The sequence below is a fragment of the Euleptes europaea genome, chromosome 3 (assembly GCF_029931775.1).
Source record: "Euleptes europaea isolate rEulEur1 chromosome 3, rEulEur1.hap1, whole genome shotgun sequence".
NCBI classification, from domain to species: domain Eukaryota; kingdom Metazoa; phylum Chordata; class Lepidosauria; order Squamata; family Sphaerodactylidae; genus Euleptes; species Euleptes europaea.
The window spans coordinates 59,952,075-59,969,314 of record NC_079314.1 but is presented as its reverse complement, the minus strand read 5'-3'; positions in this window follow the sequence as shown (position 1 = coordinate 59,969,314).

The following is a 17,240-nucleotide window of genomic DNA, read 5'->3' as shown; positions in this document are numbered from 1 at the left end:
TCCATCAAGGTCAGTATTGTCTACTTATACTGCAAGCAGCTTTCCAGGGTCTCAGGCTGAGATCTTTCATATCACCTCCTACCTGATCCTTTTTAATGGAGATGCCACAGATTGAACATGGGACCTTCTGCATGCCAAGCAGATGCTCTACCACTGAGCCAAGGCCTTTCTGATTCATGTGGTGAACTTGGAACTCACCAGAGTTCACCTTTTGTGAAGCACAGTGGCATCATTTCAGGTTTCAGCAAGTGAGTGTGAATGAGTCTGGATGATTCCAAGATGTCTAAATTTAACAGTAAGTCAATGTATGGAACCTGTGATATGATCAGGTTCACAAGGAAAAACTGACATACAACCACCCCGCTGGGCCTAAGTGGTGGAAGACTAACAGTGCATTCCTGAAATGCGCCAGTGGTCGTGCCGAAAGCCCTTAGGAGGCCGGCAACAGCGCATGCTAGTGTGAGTGGCCCCAGTGCCAGTGTGCAGGCCCGGCCGCTGGTTCCTAGCCGCTGCTGCGGCAGCGCTGGGCCCAGACACCACCGGAGCCTCCCACCGGCATCTGGCCGCCGGCACAGGAAGCAGCGGCAAGCCAGGAGGCGTCCCGGTGTCCCAGGAGGCATTCCCGGGGTGTTCTGGCACCGGGTGGGGGGCAGGGCCGGCGTTAGTCGGCCTCCTGAGCCATTTCGGCTTGGGAATGCCCCTTTTTGTTTTTGCCAAGATACGCCACCTTTTAGGCATATCTCCCGTGCAATCCTATGAGGGTTGCACTGGTTTTTGGGTTGCCTCCTAAGCCCGGCGCAGGCATTCCTTTCAGGAATGCGCTGTGAATGACTTTTATGCCACTACATAAAACCCTTTCCAGATGTTATGTTTCAAAAAGAGTTCACTTCCTCCCCTTCCTTCTCTCTGCCTTTGCCTGTAAGGTAGAAGAGAATCTGCAAGTGTGAGAGAGAGCTTTGGCTTCCCCCTTCCCTTCCCTCTTTCTCTATTGCCTCTCTACTTTAGTTGCCATTACCACCCAAGCTGTGCCCTTCCTTTTTCTAATTGCAGCTTGGCGCACATGTGTGTGTACTGATTCACACACACCCTCATCCCTGGCCAAATGTCTGTAACCCAGTCAGGAGTTCTGGTCTATTCATGGAATGAGCACAAGGACATTAGAAAACTATATCAAAACACTGTCGGGTATTGCAGAACTAAGAAAAGAAAAGATACAAAGCTAACTAAGTTATAACGGTCACTGGTGCTGCCATGGATGCAAGCCCATGAGAGTTTTGAAAAATAGAGGCTGGTCAAGACAGGCTTCACTTTATTGCTCCCTGTTCCCTGGACCTTGGCTTGCATGCCTCTTAAAGAGTGTCCAGCCTTTTAGCCTTTCCTGCTCCAGCTACAATGGGTTCACTTTAACTTATCATGAAACTGAGTGTGGACCCCATGTTTATTTTTTCTACAATCAAATTAAGGTACATGTCCCAAACTTGTATAGCCCAACTCATGATATCCAAAGGGCCATTTATCTTGTCCCTTCCTGGCAGGTGGGCAAATAGTTTTCTCCATCCTGACTATTTGGCTCCATAAAGGAAACTCATCTCCTCCAACTTTTCAGTCTGAGAAGTTTTATTGCTTCGTTTCCCAGGAAATATTGCTCCTGAGATTAGTCTCCCACCCCCAGGGTTAATGAAATGATCCTGCAACTTTTTAACACAATAACATCTACATGTTGAGGGAGCCCACCAACTATATAAATTGCTACTTGCAGTCCTCATGATTGCCATGAACAGAGACAAAGCATGTGTTTGACATTCATGTACAGCTTTTGTACATGCAAAGTGGAACCCTGAAAAATCCAGTATGGAAAATACATGCATTGCCACTGTTCAGATCATAAGGCAGCACCTGTGTATAAGAGGATCTGTGCACAGCTGGGAGGCTCCCAGTACAAGTAGATGGTAACATTTGAAAAGGATCAAGTGGCAGCTGTATCTAACACATCAGTCCTCAGAATGAACAGCAGCAGATGAGTCCAAGCAAGGGTTTGAAAGTAAGTGCTATTTACTAAAGATGTCCTAACAGAAAGGCAAGTCCTCCTTCGTTGTTACGACCACCCCACGTTTTGTTCTTACTTTTAAAGTTGCCCCATCCCTCTCTGACCCATAGCATATGTTCTGAGCATCTCAACATTTCAATCACTGGAGAGCCAGCAGAACATTTCCAGAACTATCCAGGATGTCTTTCAGAGGTATGCTGAGATCTTCACTAGCACTTTGAAGGAAAATTTATTTCAGAACTAAGAATGACTGCTACGCTTGCAGTAAAACAGATGGGCATGAATTACTGAATAGCTAAAAATGCAAAATAGATCCAAAGTGAATTAACTGATGCTGGGAAGGAAATTAAGCTCCCACCCCCTTACGGAAGTGAGAAACAATCCCACTTAGACTAGCAAAATATTCCATTGCACTAGAATAAGGCTTTTAAAGGATAAAGGAATACAAAACCTTGCAAGCAGAATTAATTTCGTCAGTGAAGATGCAACTGCAATTATAATTCTAAAATCAGGCTGATTTAGGAAGCAATGGTTTCAGTACTTATATGTTTAAAAACCTACATATATATTTCCGACATTTAAGATTAGCAATGGCTTGTATACAATAGGACAACAGGGAAGACAGAAGGCACTTCTACTAGCTCAAGAGAGGTCCCCAATTTCCACTGATCCTTCCTGCAACTTCCCTCCACTTCCCATGCTGTTCAAAGAACAAAGCAACTGGGCACGGGGGCTATAGCAGGAAGGGGAAAGGCAACAAAGCCTCAGACCATGAGCAGAACTTGATATGCAGGTGTCAGAATCCAACCTAATGGGTTTTTAAAAGATGTTCTAATATTTCTACAAGCTCATAAGGGAGTATGAAAATAAGACCTTACCACCACTTTTTCATCCTTTCACAGATCCTATATAGCACTAGGGTCCTGAAATATAAATTAACACATCCTGAAATTTGATCCTCTAGGGCCGTGTTGGCGAACCTATGGCACGCGTGCCGGACTTGGCACGCCGAGCCCTCTCTGTGGGCATGTGCGGGTAAGTTGAGCAGCCGTCGCGTCTGCCTTCCCTGGACTCCCCGCCGCCCAGTTTAGGGGCTTTGAACAAACATTAATTGTTCAAAAGCACGCCAAATGCAAACTTTTACCTTTCAATAAAAAGTTGTTTGTATCATTGAAAGCTCTGTTATTGTGTTTTTCTTTTAAGGCAAAAGATGTTAATAATGTATGTGTTGTTTTTTCTAAACGAAAACCTCAGTATTCAGGTTAAATTGCCATGTTGGCACTTTGCGATAAATAAGTGGGTTTTGGGTTGCAGTTTGGGCACTCGGTCTCTAAAAGGTTCGCCATCACTGCTCTAGGGTAAAGGAGAAAGAGCTAGAAAAGATTCTGAAGTGTAAGGATGTGTTACCGGCCACCAAGGTTAGGTTAATTCATGCCATCGTATTCCCTATTACTACATATGGGTGTGAAAGATGGACAATGAAGAAAGCTGACAGGAAGAAAGTAGACTCCTTTGAAATGTGGTGTTGGAGGAGAGTGTTACGGATACCGTGGACTGCCAAAAAGACAAATCAGTGGGTTATAGATCAAATCAAGCCTGAACTGACCCCAGAAGCTAAAATTACGAAACTGAGGCTATCGTATTTTAGTCACATTATGAGAAGGCAAGAGTCACTAGAAAAGACAGTCATGCTAGGAAAAGTTGAGGGGAGAAGGAAAAGAGGAAGATCCAACAAGAGATGGATTGACTCAATAAAGTAAGCCACAGCCCTCAATTTGCAAGACCTGAGCAAGGCTGTCAAAGATAGGACATTTTGGAGGACATTGATTCATAGGGTCGCCATGAGTCGGAAATGACTTGACGGCACTTAACACAGGGTAAAGGAGGCAACAGCAGCTGGGCTGTAAGTGCCAACTGACTGAACAAGACTTCATTAAGGACCCTAAATGAGTGAGATCTTCTGAAGAGATCTAGGGGCTCAGCTCCAGGACTATTGGTCTTGCCCAACCGTTCAGAGAGAACTCAGCTGCATATGTCCAGGCTGGCCTACCATCCACAGGATATTCCTGCAGGGCAGCCAAGCCTTGTATGACTGTAGGAGACTGCCTGCCATTTTATGGCTTGGGGGACAGGGTCTGCGGCCTCCAATGTTAGTGGCAGGAAGAAAGGGAAAATGCCAGCACAGTAAGTCTGGGGCCAGTTTAGTCCTTCCTTCTGAAAAAGGGCTGCCGGGGGGGGGGGGGCTACCCGACCCTCAGGTGTTAGTTGGCATCTCTTTTCCCTTTACATTTAAAGGGCCATTTTCTATGGTTGCCCTGAGTTGGGAAGCCAACTAAGAGTTGTTTCCCTTTCACTTATGGAACACCCCTGAAATTCGTTCACTTATGAAACACCCCTGAAATTCCAGGAGGTAATTTTTTTTTACTCTGTTTCTCCTGCTTTGGGCCATTTTAGATATTCCAGATGACCAGAAACAACTAATTTTGTGTTGCACATCCCTAAAATTAAGCTGGCACATAGGAACATTCAAGGAGAGCTGATTCTTCAACTATGTGGGCTCCAGGGTCATGAAAGACACTTTCAGTGAAACTCATGTTGATTGCTGTGAACTGTGTGATCAGATCTCTCAATTAAGAAGGCAGTTGTTTGTTGAGTAAGAGGTTAGCATTTTTTTTAAAAAAAATTGTGCATGTACCTACAAAGTAGCTGGCTTTAGGCAACTAGTTGCTGAACACTGATTGCACATCCTCAGAATTCACATGGACACATTAAGCTCATATTGAATCAGAGCCTCAGTCCATCAGGATAGCATTGTCCTCCAACTGGCAGCAGCTCTCCAGGGTCTCAGGCAGAGATCTTTCACATCACCTACTACCTGATCCTTACTGGAGATGCTGGGGATTGAACCTGGGACCTTCAGCATACCAAGCAGATGCTCTATCACTGAGCTACAGTCCCTCCCCAAATGTTGTTTAATAGTCCAAGGCAGAGAAGAAAAGCTGAAGGAAAAAGTGCTTGTTGTGGAATGTAGCCATTCATTATGAGCTGGGAAAATTCATATAGCAGGCAATAAATTCTGGCAAATTGCTATTCTGAAGTGCAATGCACCTTGGTAACACTACTTAAATGCGTGATCATACTGTAGGTTTTCACTTGATGTGCTCACAGACACAAAACAGAATAGCAGGGAATATCTTGATGGAAAGAAATAGCCTTTTGCACATGGACATTGCAAACCAAACACAGAGGTAGGCAGCCTTAAGTCCACTGATTACATTGGGCTTAAGTGCTTCTAACTCCACACAATAAAGTTAAATAACCTGCCCAGAGTCACAAAGGCACTGAACAAAAAGAATTAAATCCCCATCACCAGGCCTTATCTAGTAATTTCACTTTGACTGCATCCTTCATTTAGAGTTAAGTAGCAATGTGATGCTTGGAATGTAAGTAATTGGGGGGTATTATTACAACAGTGGCTAACCCTGCCTCCCACCACCACACAAAAACGTGAAGATCTCTGACCAACTACAACAGTTCAGTGAAGCGTATTGTTCCCTCCCCTGCTCTGCTGACTTGCACATACTTTCTAAAGGTGACCATGGTGACATTTTAATGATGACTCCAAACATCACTTTGGGTGCTCATCGCAATATATTCCTAATCATCAGAGGGTCATCAGACTTTTTGTGTAACATGAGGTCTACAAAGGATGGACCCTAACTGAAATCTGCCAGGGAGTTGCACATTATTTGCAATTGTGTGTGTGTGTGTAAAGTGCCGTAAAGTTGCAGCCGACTTATGGCGACCCCTTTTGGGGGTTTTCATGGCAAGAGACTAACAGAGGTGGTTTGCCAGTGCCTTCCTCTACACAGCAACCCTGGTCTTCCTTGGTGGTCTCCCATCCAAATACTAACCAGGGCTGACCCTGCTTAGCTTCTGAGATCTGACGAGATCAGGCTAGCCTGGGCCATCCAGGTCAGAGTGTGCCATTCCTTTAATGTTGTGCATTGCTGAGGGGGGGTTATAAATATTTATACTGCAGTGAGGACTGTGCCATGAGAGAAAATATTTCTTCATGGGCTACATTCTAGTTAGGCTGCCTTAGCTTTAGATCCATGGTCCCATTGCAGCCACTAACAGCTGGTGACCACTAAGGTGAACAATTCACCCCTAGGTGAGTGGTTACTGCCGTGTTTTGCTAAATGACGATGAAAGGGTGAGGAATATGAGGAAGACTAAACAGGGAAGGAATGTGAGATCTAAAGTACAAGAAACAGAGAAGCTCAAAAACAGATACAAATACTTGTTATTTTCATTTATAGCCCACCTTTCTCACTGATACTGAAAAACAATATGAAATGAAATATGAAAAACAAATCAAACATCAAGATCTCTAATAAACAAAACAATGCAGTGGAATTAGGGTTACAGATCTAAAAATAACACAAACATAAAAACCCTGTCTACGGCAACAAGCTATAAGGCTTGACATGCCATAATGCAGGAAGGGTTACATTCACTGCAGTGAAAAGGGGTGATATGTACAATAATCATTGTAATAAATTGCTATAGTAGCCTTTATGCGAATGCCCTCCTGAACATTTCAGTTCTGAACATTCTACAATTCTGCAAAATGATTTTTTTTTTGCTGTCAAGTCCCAGCTGACTTGTAGCAAACCTGTGGGATTTTCATCATATGAGAAGTTCAGAGGTGGTTTGCCATTGCCTGCCTCTGCACCATTACCCTGGTATTCCTTGGAAGTCTCCCATCAAAATATTAGCCCAGGCTGACCCCGCTTAGCTTCTGAGATCAGGCTATGCTGATGAGATCAGGCTATGCTGGGCTATTCATGTCAGGGCCTGCAAAATGATAGAACCTGATAAACTCAGGCAGGTTGTTCTAGACTGTGGGAGTAGGGTTGCTGATCTCTAGACTACAGCGATCTGTTCTCTTGGAGGAAATGGCAACTTCAGAGGGGGGAATCTATGGCATCACATCCCTGAGGAACTTCATTTGCTCCGCAGACTCTGCCCTCCACAAGAGCTGTCCTCAAACCTCCAGCAATTTCTCAAGCTGGAGTTGGCAACATTATGTGGGCGCCACCACAGACAATGTGCATGAATGGGCAATTGCCAGTTTTACCTGTTTGCAGTGTGGCACCATCAAAGGGCTTTGCTCAGATGAACACAGCTGTCATGGCAGAACAGAGGAAACAGGATTTTCAACCTCCAGATGCCCCTCCTGGAATTACAACTAATGTCCAGTTCCCCTGGAGAACATGGCAACCGGAGGCTGGACTTTGTGTTATCACATCCCTGTTGAGATGCCTCCCTTCCCAGGCTCCACCCCAGATTTTCAGGAATTTCCAAAGTGGGAGTAGGCAATCCTAAAAGGGAAAGAGGTGGTTCTGCAGGTGTGTGGGTCCAAGAGCATGATGGAATAAATCCAAATTTACTTTTTTTTTTGCATAATGCATTATCTGAATGTATGTACTCCTGATAAATTCAGATATAAAAATGAAGCAGTTAACCCTCTTTCCATTGAGCCTGCATTATTATTTGCTGCATGGTCACTGTCTTTGAGACATGCCCTCTGACTTATGGAGAGGCTGTGGCTGAGTAGCAGAGCATCTACTTTGCATGCAGAAAGTCCCAGGTTCAATCTCTAGATCAGACAATAGGTGATACAAAAGACCTCTGTCCAAGATCTTGTAGAGCCACTGCCAGTCAGAGTAGACAATACTGTCCTTGATTAGACCAGTGGTCTGACTCAGTATAATGTAGCTTCATGTCTTAATGTGAAAATGAGCATTATCATCATTTATTTTAAGCATTTCTACCAACTTTTTTCTGTAACCAGGACTCAAACTGGCTTACAAAATTAAAATTCTGATGACATAGTACAGGTAGTGAGCTCAGTCACAGAAGCTGTCAACCAACCATTCACCTATATGTCATAACTGATACTGATTTACACAGATGTTATATTTATATGCAAGGATCTGCTACTATGTGTGTGTGTCAGGTGCTGTCAAGTGGCTTCCAACTTATGGCAACTCTATGAATTAAGACCTCCAAAATGTCCTATTGTTAACAGCTTTGCTCAGGTCTTGCAGGTTGAGGGTCGTGGCATCCTTGATTGAGTCAATCCATCTCATGTTGGATCTTCCTCTTTTCCTGCTGCCGTCAACTTTTCCCAGCATAACTGTCTTTTCCAGTGACTCTTGTCTTCTCATAATGTGACCATCTTCTACTATATAGTCTCAGTGCATCATATTTTTATCACACAATTTCTATGCATTTTTCTACTGAATGATAATACTTGTGAATCAGTACATTTCTAGTTAGAGAGTTTGTGTAGGAATGCATTTATGCTGCTCTATTTTGGGAGTCGACAGCAAAAGCTGTTTCGTATGACTCAGAGAGCAACAGATCCTCATGGTTCAATTCTACTGCCTGAACCTAATGCTCCAAAAGGGAGTATGTGGGCTTTGCAGTCTTCCTGATAAACCTCTTTACACCAGGTTGATGTTGTAGGTGGTTGCTTTTATTTTCTAAAGGTGAACATCTGAAGCTGGAGATGACTGTATTGCATGTAAAAGTCCATTAGTAATGTTCTTATTAGTTAGGGATGCTACCAAATTTTGGAGCCCCATGATTTCAATCCAAACGTTGTTGTTGTTGTTTTTTTCCATTTTTGGGTTTCCTTTGTGTGAACTGTACTCATTAATCATTATTTTTGTGTTTTGATGAGCTTTTAATGTTGTTTTTACATCAATTACATATAAAGAGCATAAAATGGCATAAAAAGAGAAATGAACATGCCACAAAGGAAACAAAATAATTGGGAATACGAGATGAATAATGTATCCAGATGTGTATCTGATTTCAATTTTTTTCCATTATAAGCAATATGTTAACACCAAGACATATTACACATTTTAATTAAAAAGTCCTTCCTATTCATTTCTCAGTCCCTAAGCCAATATCACCTAAGTCAATTTGCCTGGAAACTGTAGCCAGAAATGCCAGTTTCAATTCCAGGAAATTCATAGTAGAGGGATTTTGGAACAAGGAATAAATACAGACATACATTTTATTTCATTATTTTATTTAGCTTCATTTATACACCACCTTTCTTCTCAACAGGGAAATAAAGCAGCTTATATTATTCCCCTTGCCTCCATTTTATCCTCACAACAACTCTGTAAGGTAGGCTGAGAGTACATGGCTGTCTCAAGGTCACCCAGCAAGCTTCCCTGGCAGAGTAGGGATTTGAGCCTGGGCCTCCCCAGTTCAGCTTGTCTTCGTCTGATACTCTAACCTCTACACCACATTGGCATACATGAAGATTCAGATCTTTGATCTATCAAGGTTGGTATTTTTTCCTCTGACTGGCAGCAGTTCTCCAGGATGTCAGGGAGAGATCTGTCACATCACCTGCTGGTGGTGGTGAAAAGTGCTGTCAAGTCACAGCCAACTTATGGTGTCCCCATAGGATTTTCAAAAGCAAGAGATGTTCCAAAAGTGGTTTACTATTTCCTGCCTCTGTGTAGCAACCCTGGACTTCCTTGGTGGTCTCACATCCAAATACTAAAAGGCCAATGCTACTAAGGCTAAGGATGTGCATTCGGATATATCTGGTCTGAATAAAAATCTAAAAAACATCGTATTTTTTCTCCTGGATATATTTCGATCTCCAGATAGTATCTGGAATTTTGCAAGAACTGGGAAATGGGTCCCAAAAAATCTTGGAAATATTCAGGATTAGCAGTGAATATCAGGAGCCAGCATCTGAAGGCTCCCAGGGGTGTTTCTTTTTTCTTTTTTGTTGTTTCTCTGTGTTTGTGTCTTCCTAGGCTTGGTATTGGCTTGCTGTGTTGGTTATGCTTTTAGTCTGTCCTTTTAAATTGGTTTTGTTGGTTTTGCAGTATTGCATTCTTTAAGCATGTTGCTTTATGTCAGGTTTGTGGTTTGCAATGGATTCTCGGGTTCAATGTTGCCTTTGATTCTCAGGGTGTACATTGGCACAGCTCTCCAATTTTACATTTGTTAGGCTTGCAACAGCTCCTATTCTGTTTGGCTAGATATGTATGGAAGTCAATCAATATTAGCACTAACAGTAGAATGAAAGAACGAAAGGAAAAAAATGAAGGTGGGAAGGTTGCATGTGGAGTGTCTTTGGAACAGCTGAAGGGGAAGTATGTGAGTAGGAGTCTGAAATTCAAAACTACCAATTAGCATTTCATCGGAATCCAAGTACAAAAGATTACTATATATCAGAAAAGAAAGTGGCATTTCTAGCCATGAGCTCCTCTGTATCATATCTCCTCTAGCCAGGTTAAAGAGATGTGCTACAAGCAATTGTTTAATTCATATAGGGGGAAAAGAAAACCAAGCACACTTTTTAGACTCTAATCTTATGTGTTTTGTCTATTCACACATTCATTCCTTTGTGTCACTAGCCTGAAGAGTGACTTAGTTCACAACCTTTCATTACAGTTGCTTATGAATGGGATATGCAATACACAAACACACATGGTACCTGTAAATACCAAGTTTATTAAAGTAATATTAAGTTTAAGTAAGAACATTCTGTCCTTGAGCAAATCTAATCATACTAGTTGCTAGCACACAAGGGCAGCATTTTTAAGCAGCATGCAATGTCTTTTAGATTGAACGTTCTTAGGAGTAGTCAAAATGCACCTTAAGGTGGCCATCTTTATTGGCTCCTTAATGATGACTGTATGAATGCTGCCCCAGTTAGGGTTGCCAGCTCAGTCCCAACACTGTCAAGAGCATTGGGTGGGGTGGGGTGGAGACTAGTAAAATGGCATTGCACGATGCCACTTCTACCTTGGAACCAGAAAGTGATATCACTGAGTCATGTGATGTTTTAGGATATCCCCTAATCAGCATTGTGTGATGCACCAACGTCACTTCTGGTTTCAGCCAGAATTGATATTGTGGCATTGTGCAACATCATTCCTACCCACCCCCACTCCACTGAGCGCTGATGGGGTACAGAGAGTGCCAATAGGGTTTGCCCACTGTAAGCAGGAAATTGGCAACCCTGTGCCTCCCAATAATACGTGTGCCACAAATCAAACTACTGGTTCATCTAGTGCAGTGCTGTCTATTCGAGGAATGAGCTGAAATGGGCACCCCTTTTTAAGCGGTGATCTATCAAGGTCAGGGTGATCTTTCAAGGTCATACAAACTGGAGTGAAAATATGCCTCTTATCTAGTCAATTAGCACTTCGTAAGATAAAGGAGAGGGATCCTGCTGCTGTGAGAGGGATCATGCCTCCTTAAAGCGGCCATGTAAGCACAGATCGACTTTAAAGGAGCTAACCTGTAGCATGATGCAGTGTGGTCCCTTCCTTCCTCTTGCAATGTGGAGGGGGAATCTTGCTTATGGTAGTAATCCATAGCACAAACCACAATGTCATCTCCGCCCCCCCCCCCCCCCAGGTTGCTGATAGATTAGGATTATCTATGTGATCAGTCCACCGGAAGTACGGTCTTCACTTTAACTGGACTACACTTGCCTTCAATTACTATGTGCCCCCTGATTGGCTGGAATTACTCCAGGTAGCAGCAGCGCAGGGAAACCATGTCTGCAAAAAGGACCAAAAATGGTACAAATAACAAGTTTGTCCAGCTCCATTTTTCATAGCTTCCAGCTGCCACCAGCAAGGCCAGAGGGAGGAGAGACAGCAGCAAGAAGAAACTCCTCCATGGTGCCTGGTCTGAGACCTCACCAAGAACCTCCTCCCTTGGAACCTAATATTCCAATGTATGGCACTCTGAGACTCTAGAAGTTTTCCGTTCTCTTCTATGAAGAAGGGGATGCACAAAGGGGCATTACATTTGGGTGTTTATGTACATAATCAGGGATAATCAGTTCTTAAATTAACCAAATCCCAGTGTCTCTCAGCTACACATTCACTATCATGCATTACCTCCTAATTGGGCTGAATTCTGATTCCATTAATTCGTGTATACCACAAAAAATTGCCTGCCGTTGTTTACATGGTAGCTTATCCTGAGATGAAACAAAGGAAACTATGATGATTGAGAGGCTCTTTCTATTAGTCTGAAATTCTGAACCAGAATTCTGAACCAGAATTTAAGGTGTCACACATTCTGGATTGGCTGATCCTTTGCTGATCACTTCCCTTAACATGTGTGTGTGTGTGTGTGTGGGGGGGATATTCAAATCTAAGGCATTTATGTCACCAGCCCCCCCCCCCAAAAAAAAGGAATATCAGGAAGCTGCAGTTACAAGTTTGCATACAAATTTTCTAAGTGCAGCCATTGTTCAAGAAATTTTTATTGGTAGATTGAGAGGTCAAGCGAACATTGACCAAAATAAGGTTCAACTGACTGAATTGAAACAGCAATTGAAAGAGGAGGAGCTGAAATCAGTATCATGCTTTATATATTCCGTGCCTGTGAAATAAGGCAAATGAACCCTGTTCTGGAACTGCCATTTGTTTAAACTGCCAGTTAGGTATGGAGGTGTGTGTGTGTGTGAATTGAAGTCAAGTAACTGCTGAATCAATGTCCTTCAAAACATCCTATCGTTAACAGCCTCGCTCAGCTCTTGCAAATTGAGGGCTGTGGCTTCCCTTATAGAGTCAATCCATCTCATACTGGATCTTTAGGGTTGCCAGGTCCCTCTTTGCCACCGGCGGGATGTTTTTGGGGCGGAGCCTGAGGAGGGCGGGGTTTGGGAGGGGAGAGACTTCAATGTCATAGAGTCTAATTGCCAAAGCGGCCATTTTCTCCAGGTGGAGATCAGTTTTAATAGCAGGAGATCTCTAGCTAGTACCTGGAGGTTGGCAGCCCTATGGACCTTCTTTTCCTACTGCCTTCAACTTTTCCCAGTATTATTGTCTTTTCCAGTGATTTTTGTAGCCTGGTAATTCTAGCTGATTCATAACCCAAGTTTCCTGAAGGGTTTTTTACTAGCTTCAGCTGGTTAGGCAATTGCAGCCTTTCATGGCCAGAAAAGATCTGGCCACTGTGATAATGCCTAATGCACTGCAATGTATTGTACATTGGGCTGCCCTTGAAAAGTGTTTGGAAACTTCAGTTAGTGCAGAATACTGCAGCCAGGATGTTGTCTGGAGTGGGTCATAGGGAAAACATCACTCCAATCTTGGCCCATCTACATTGATTCTCAGGCACAATTCAGGGTGCTGGTGCTGACCTTTAAAGCCCCATAGAGTTTGGTACCAATATACATGAAGGACCACCTACTCCCTCAGGAACCTTTCCAACCACTGTAGTATCTTCCGAAGCCCAGCTCTGGGAGTCTCGCCTTCTGCGTTTAGGAAGGTGGCAGTCCGGGGGGGGGGGGGCTTCTCAGATGTGGCACCAAAACCCTGGAGTTCTCTCCCCAGGGAGGCTCATCTGGCTTCTTCTGTTGCCATCTCCCTCCAGCAGAGGGAGACTTTTTTTGTTTCATTAGTCGTCTCACAATGATCTCTCCTCCCTGCCCAAGGTTTTAATTGTTGCTTTTATGTTTTGTGTGTATATTTTAGGTCTAGTTTTAATTGTTTTAATTATGTGTTTTGTTGGTTTTAATAGTTTTTAAAAGTCATTTTATTACATATTTTTAAAAATTTGTTAGCTGCCTTGGTGGCAGAAAGGCAGGGAATGCATTTTATAAAAGAAACAAAATAAGAAAATAAATTAAGCCGTAAAATCCAGAGTTGCTGTAAGGGATTGCTGTTGATTATCTATAGAATCTCTTGATCAGTTCCTCTACAGTAAAGAAATAATTGTATTCTCCAAGAAAGCATTTACTACACTGTTCTCACCCAGACAAATAAATATTCTAGTCATATCCAGAAAAGTCTGCATCAAAGATTCTGATTCCCCCCCCCCCACATGCATGCTAGTACAAAAGATCAAAATTATATGGGGGAGTAGAATAGTCAGTCAAGGACACGAAGGGAAACAAGGCCCGCTACTGTTCTACCACTCCTGAGATGTCATGCAAAACACAGACATCAGCATGTGATTAACTCTGCAGGACAGAGATGAAGGGGAAAAAACAAGTTGTCCCTAAAATAAGCATACAAAAGGAATGGATTCCCTGGTCAGGAAAACTTTCTATGCAATTTACAAAGGCCATTTATGCAGGGATATTTCTTTCAGGGTCACCCCTCTCACTGCTTCAGGGCTTCCTTTTGATTATGCATACCTTTCCTGACCGTCAGAGGTTGCCTCACGCTCCCCACACGTTTTGCCTGCATTTTCTGGATCCTGGCTAAAATAGCATGCAGAAAACACAGGCAAAACGCGCAGAAATACATGGGAAGAGCAAGGCAACCTCTGTTGGGAAAGGCATGCATAATCAAAAGGAAGCCCCAAAGCAGTTGATGGGGTGACTGCGAGGGAAACAGCCCTGCATAAATGACCCAAGACTGCTGCTAACGTGAGACCTACCATTTGAGTGTGCCAATCAGCTGAAATCTCTGCAGGCCACAGGAGAACATCATGTTCTTTGGAAGAAGGATGTGAAATGGTCTCCCAGTTACTGTTTTTATAAGGGAAGCCTGCTTCTAGAGAGGAACATGGCAAATAAAGTTGCAATGGGAAGAGAATGAATTCTTTCTCTGCCTATCATAAAACTGTCCACAACCAGAATAGCTTCTCCTCCCTCTATTTGAAGTATTCAACTATATATCATAAAAGATTAGGGTTGACAGGTCCTTCTTCGCCACCAGTGGGAGGTTTCTGGGTCAGAGCCTGAGGAGGGTGGGGTTTGGGGAGGGGAGGGAGGGACTTCAGTGCCATAGAATCCAATTGCCAAAGTGGCCATTTTCTCCAGGTGAACTGATCTCTATCGGCTGGAGATCAGTTGTAATAGCAGGAGATCTCCAGCTAGTACCTGGAGGTTGCCAAAGATGGGCGTGCAACTGAATTCCTGCAAGGGGAAAATCCTGGGGAAGGGGTGTGATTTGAGGCAGAGAAATGGTAGGGATGGAAGATGGGTTAACCACCTCCACTGCAGTTCTGTTCTCAGCCTTCTCTTCCAGAAACCAGTTTCCTGTCCATAAAGTGAAATCAGGGCACATGTCTGTAAGGGATATTTGTTGGTTCTGATGTCACATTGATATACACATAGAAACAGGCTATCAAAGATAAGACCACAGATTGCTACTAGTTTAAGTGTAATCCTAAACAGAGCGACCTGTTCAAAGCCCACTGACTTGACTTCAACCAATTTAGAAGGTAATTTCAGAGGGTAGCAATGTTGGCCTGTAGTAGAACAGTCCAGCAGCAACAAGATTTTCAGGGCATAAAGCTTTCAAGAGTCAAAGCTCCCTTCATCAGACATGAGTAGAAATGGACATCTCTGACTCCTTTTATCCCAATCAGAAGGTAGGAAGGGTGTTGGAAAGAATGTTTGTAAAGGATGCAAAGGTGCAATGCAGGGGAGGGGTGTAGTATTTCCACACTGCATTACTTTAAAAGTTAAATTTACTAAAAGTAGAGACAAATTTAGAACACTTGGTCAAACAAAACATGAAAAATATGCATAGCAAAAGAACAATAATCTATACAAATATGAATGGCATAAACCTTGAAGCAAGGAGAACCTAATATGTATGTAATTAAGAGTAATGAGGTATAATTAAGAGAAAATTCATGCTGATTACCGTGAAATTAGATCTATTACGGTATGCAGTACACTATTTCCCTTAGCGAAGCGGAGAATGCCAATTACTGACCTAAATGATCTCTGTTCACTTGCAATTTCTGTGATCCATTGAATGCTGGAGATCTGTAAAAGGAGGAATAACGAACATCATTAAGTGGTATGACAATACTTTCTATAGCTTGATCGATATGTTTTGTTTTTCATGGTTTACCATTGTTCCATTCTATTCAGTAAGCATTTGGGTGGGGAAAATTGATCAGTGGGGAAAAAAAAGAAGTCTCCCATTATTTTCACTAATGTAAATCCCCACTAACATGTTCAGTTCAATTAATAAAGTTATTTTGTGGTGAAGCGGGTCGTGCTGTTAACGGGACAGGCTGTTAGAATGGACCACTTCCTGAGAAGTGATATGTTATCTTATTCAGCCAGTCACCTACTAAGCAGGACTCAACGACTTTACCTACTTTTAAAAAGCAAGTCTTTTTATTGATGTACTTACAGTAAAAATGTGTATATATGTGTAAATGCAAGTTTCTACATTCAGTTATAATGTATGCAGTGACAATGTATGTCACAAAGTATGCAATAAAGCAAGCAAGTCTTACATACTATTCAGTTTCAAAATCCAACTTCAAATTATAACAGTCAAATAAGTTTGATTTAGTTCAAAGTATCTAATTCATATTCTAGAATAATAATTCAAAGCCATACATACTGACACCATCTTCGAGACCCTCTGAGAGAGGTCTGAAAATCTAACCTTACTGTGCCTGTATTTATACTGTTTCAAACCCCTCAATACTGCTGACTCAGAGCAAAGGTTGGGCTGAGGAGTCCTTATCCATTGCCTAATATGGGCTTCCTTTTCTTTTAGTTTACTTTACTAAACTATAAACAATCAGTTTTGAGCTTTGTGATCACTTTATGTACTCAATTTTAACATCATTCTCATCACCAGCACAATACACATTCATTATATTCATTTATGAATCAATAATATCATGGTTATATGTTTAAATAAAAAACACACAATTACATTGCTTATACTGCATTAGTTAGCATTGAATAACCTTGTAGTGTGGAGGGTGGAGAGTATCTCCATTCATGATGTCATTGGAAGGGTAGGAAGACCTTCTTTCATAAATACATATGAAAAGAGCTCTGCTCTCCTCCACTGAAAGGGTGGAGGAGCCTCTGACCCTACTATATTTGTCAGTCGTTTTCAGAAACATAAGTCTTTGGTTTAATATTTCCAGGCTTTCTATTCTTAAAAGTAACTAAATCTTTAGTTATATAGTAGTTTAGTTGTTTGTATATGCAGTTTTAGTTTTATAGTGAATAATTCTGCACATGTACAACAGAATATCATAGTTCATGTGCTGTAAGATGTCAGAGACTGTGACAGTGGCAACCTATTATGGTTATAGGAGAAAGAAAAAGGCTGCATCAGTGGGTAGGAGAAGTTACCAAGGAGAGCATGGTACAAGGAGAGCAAGGTGCAGTTTGCTTCGT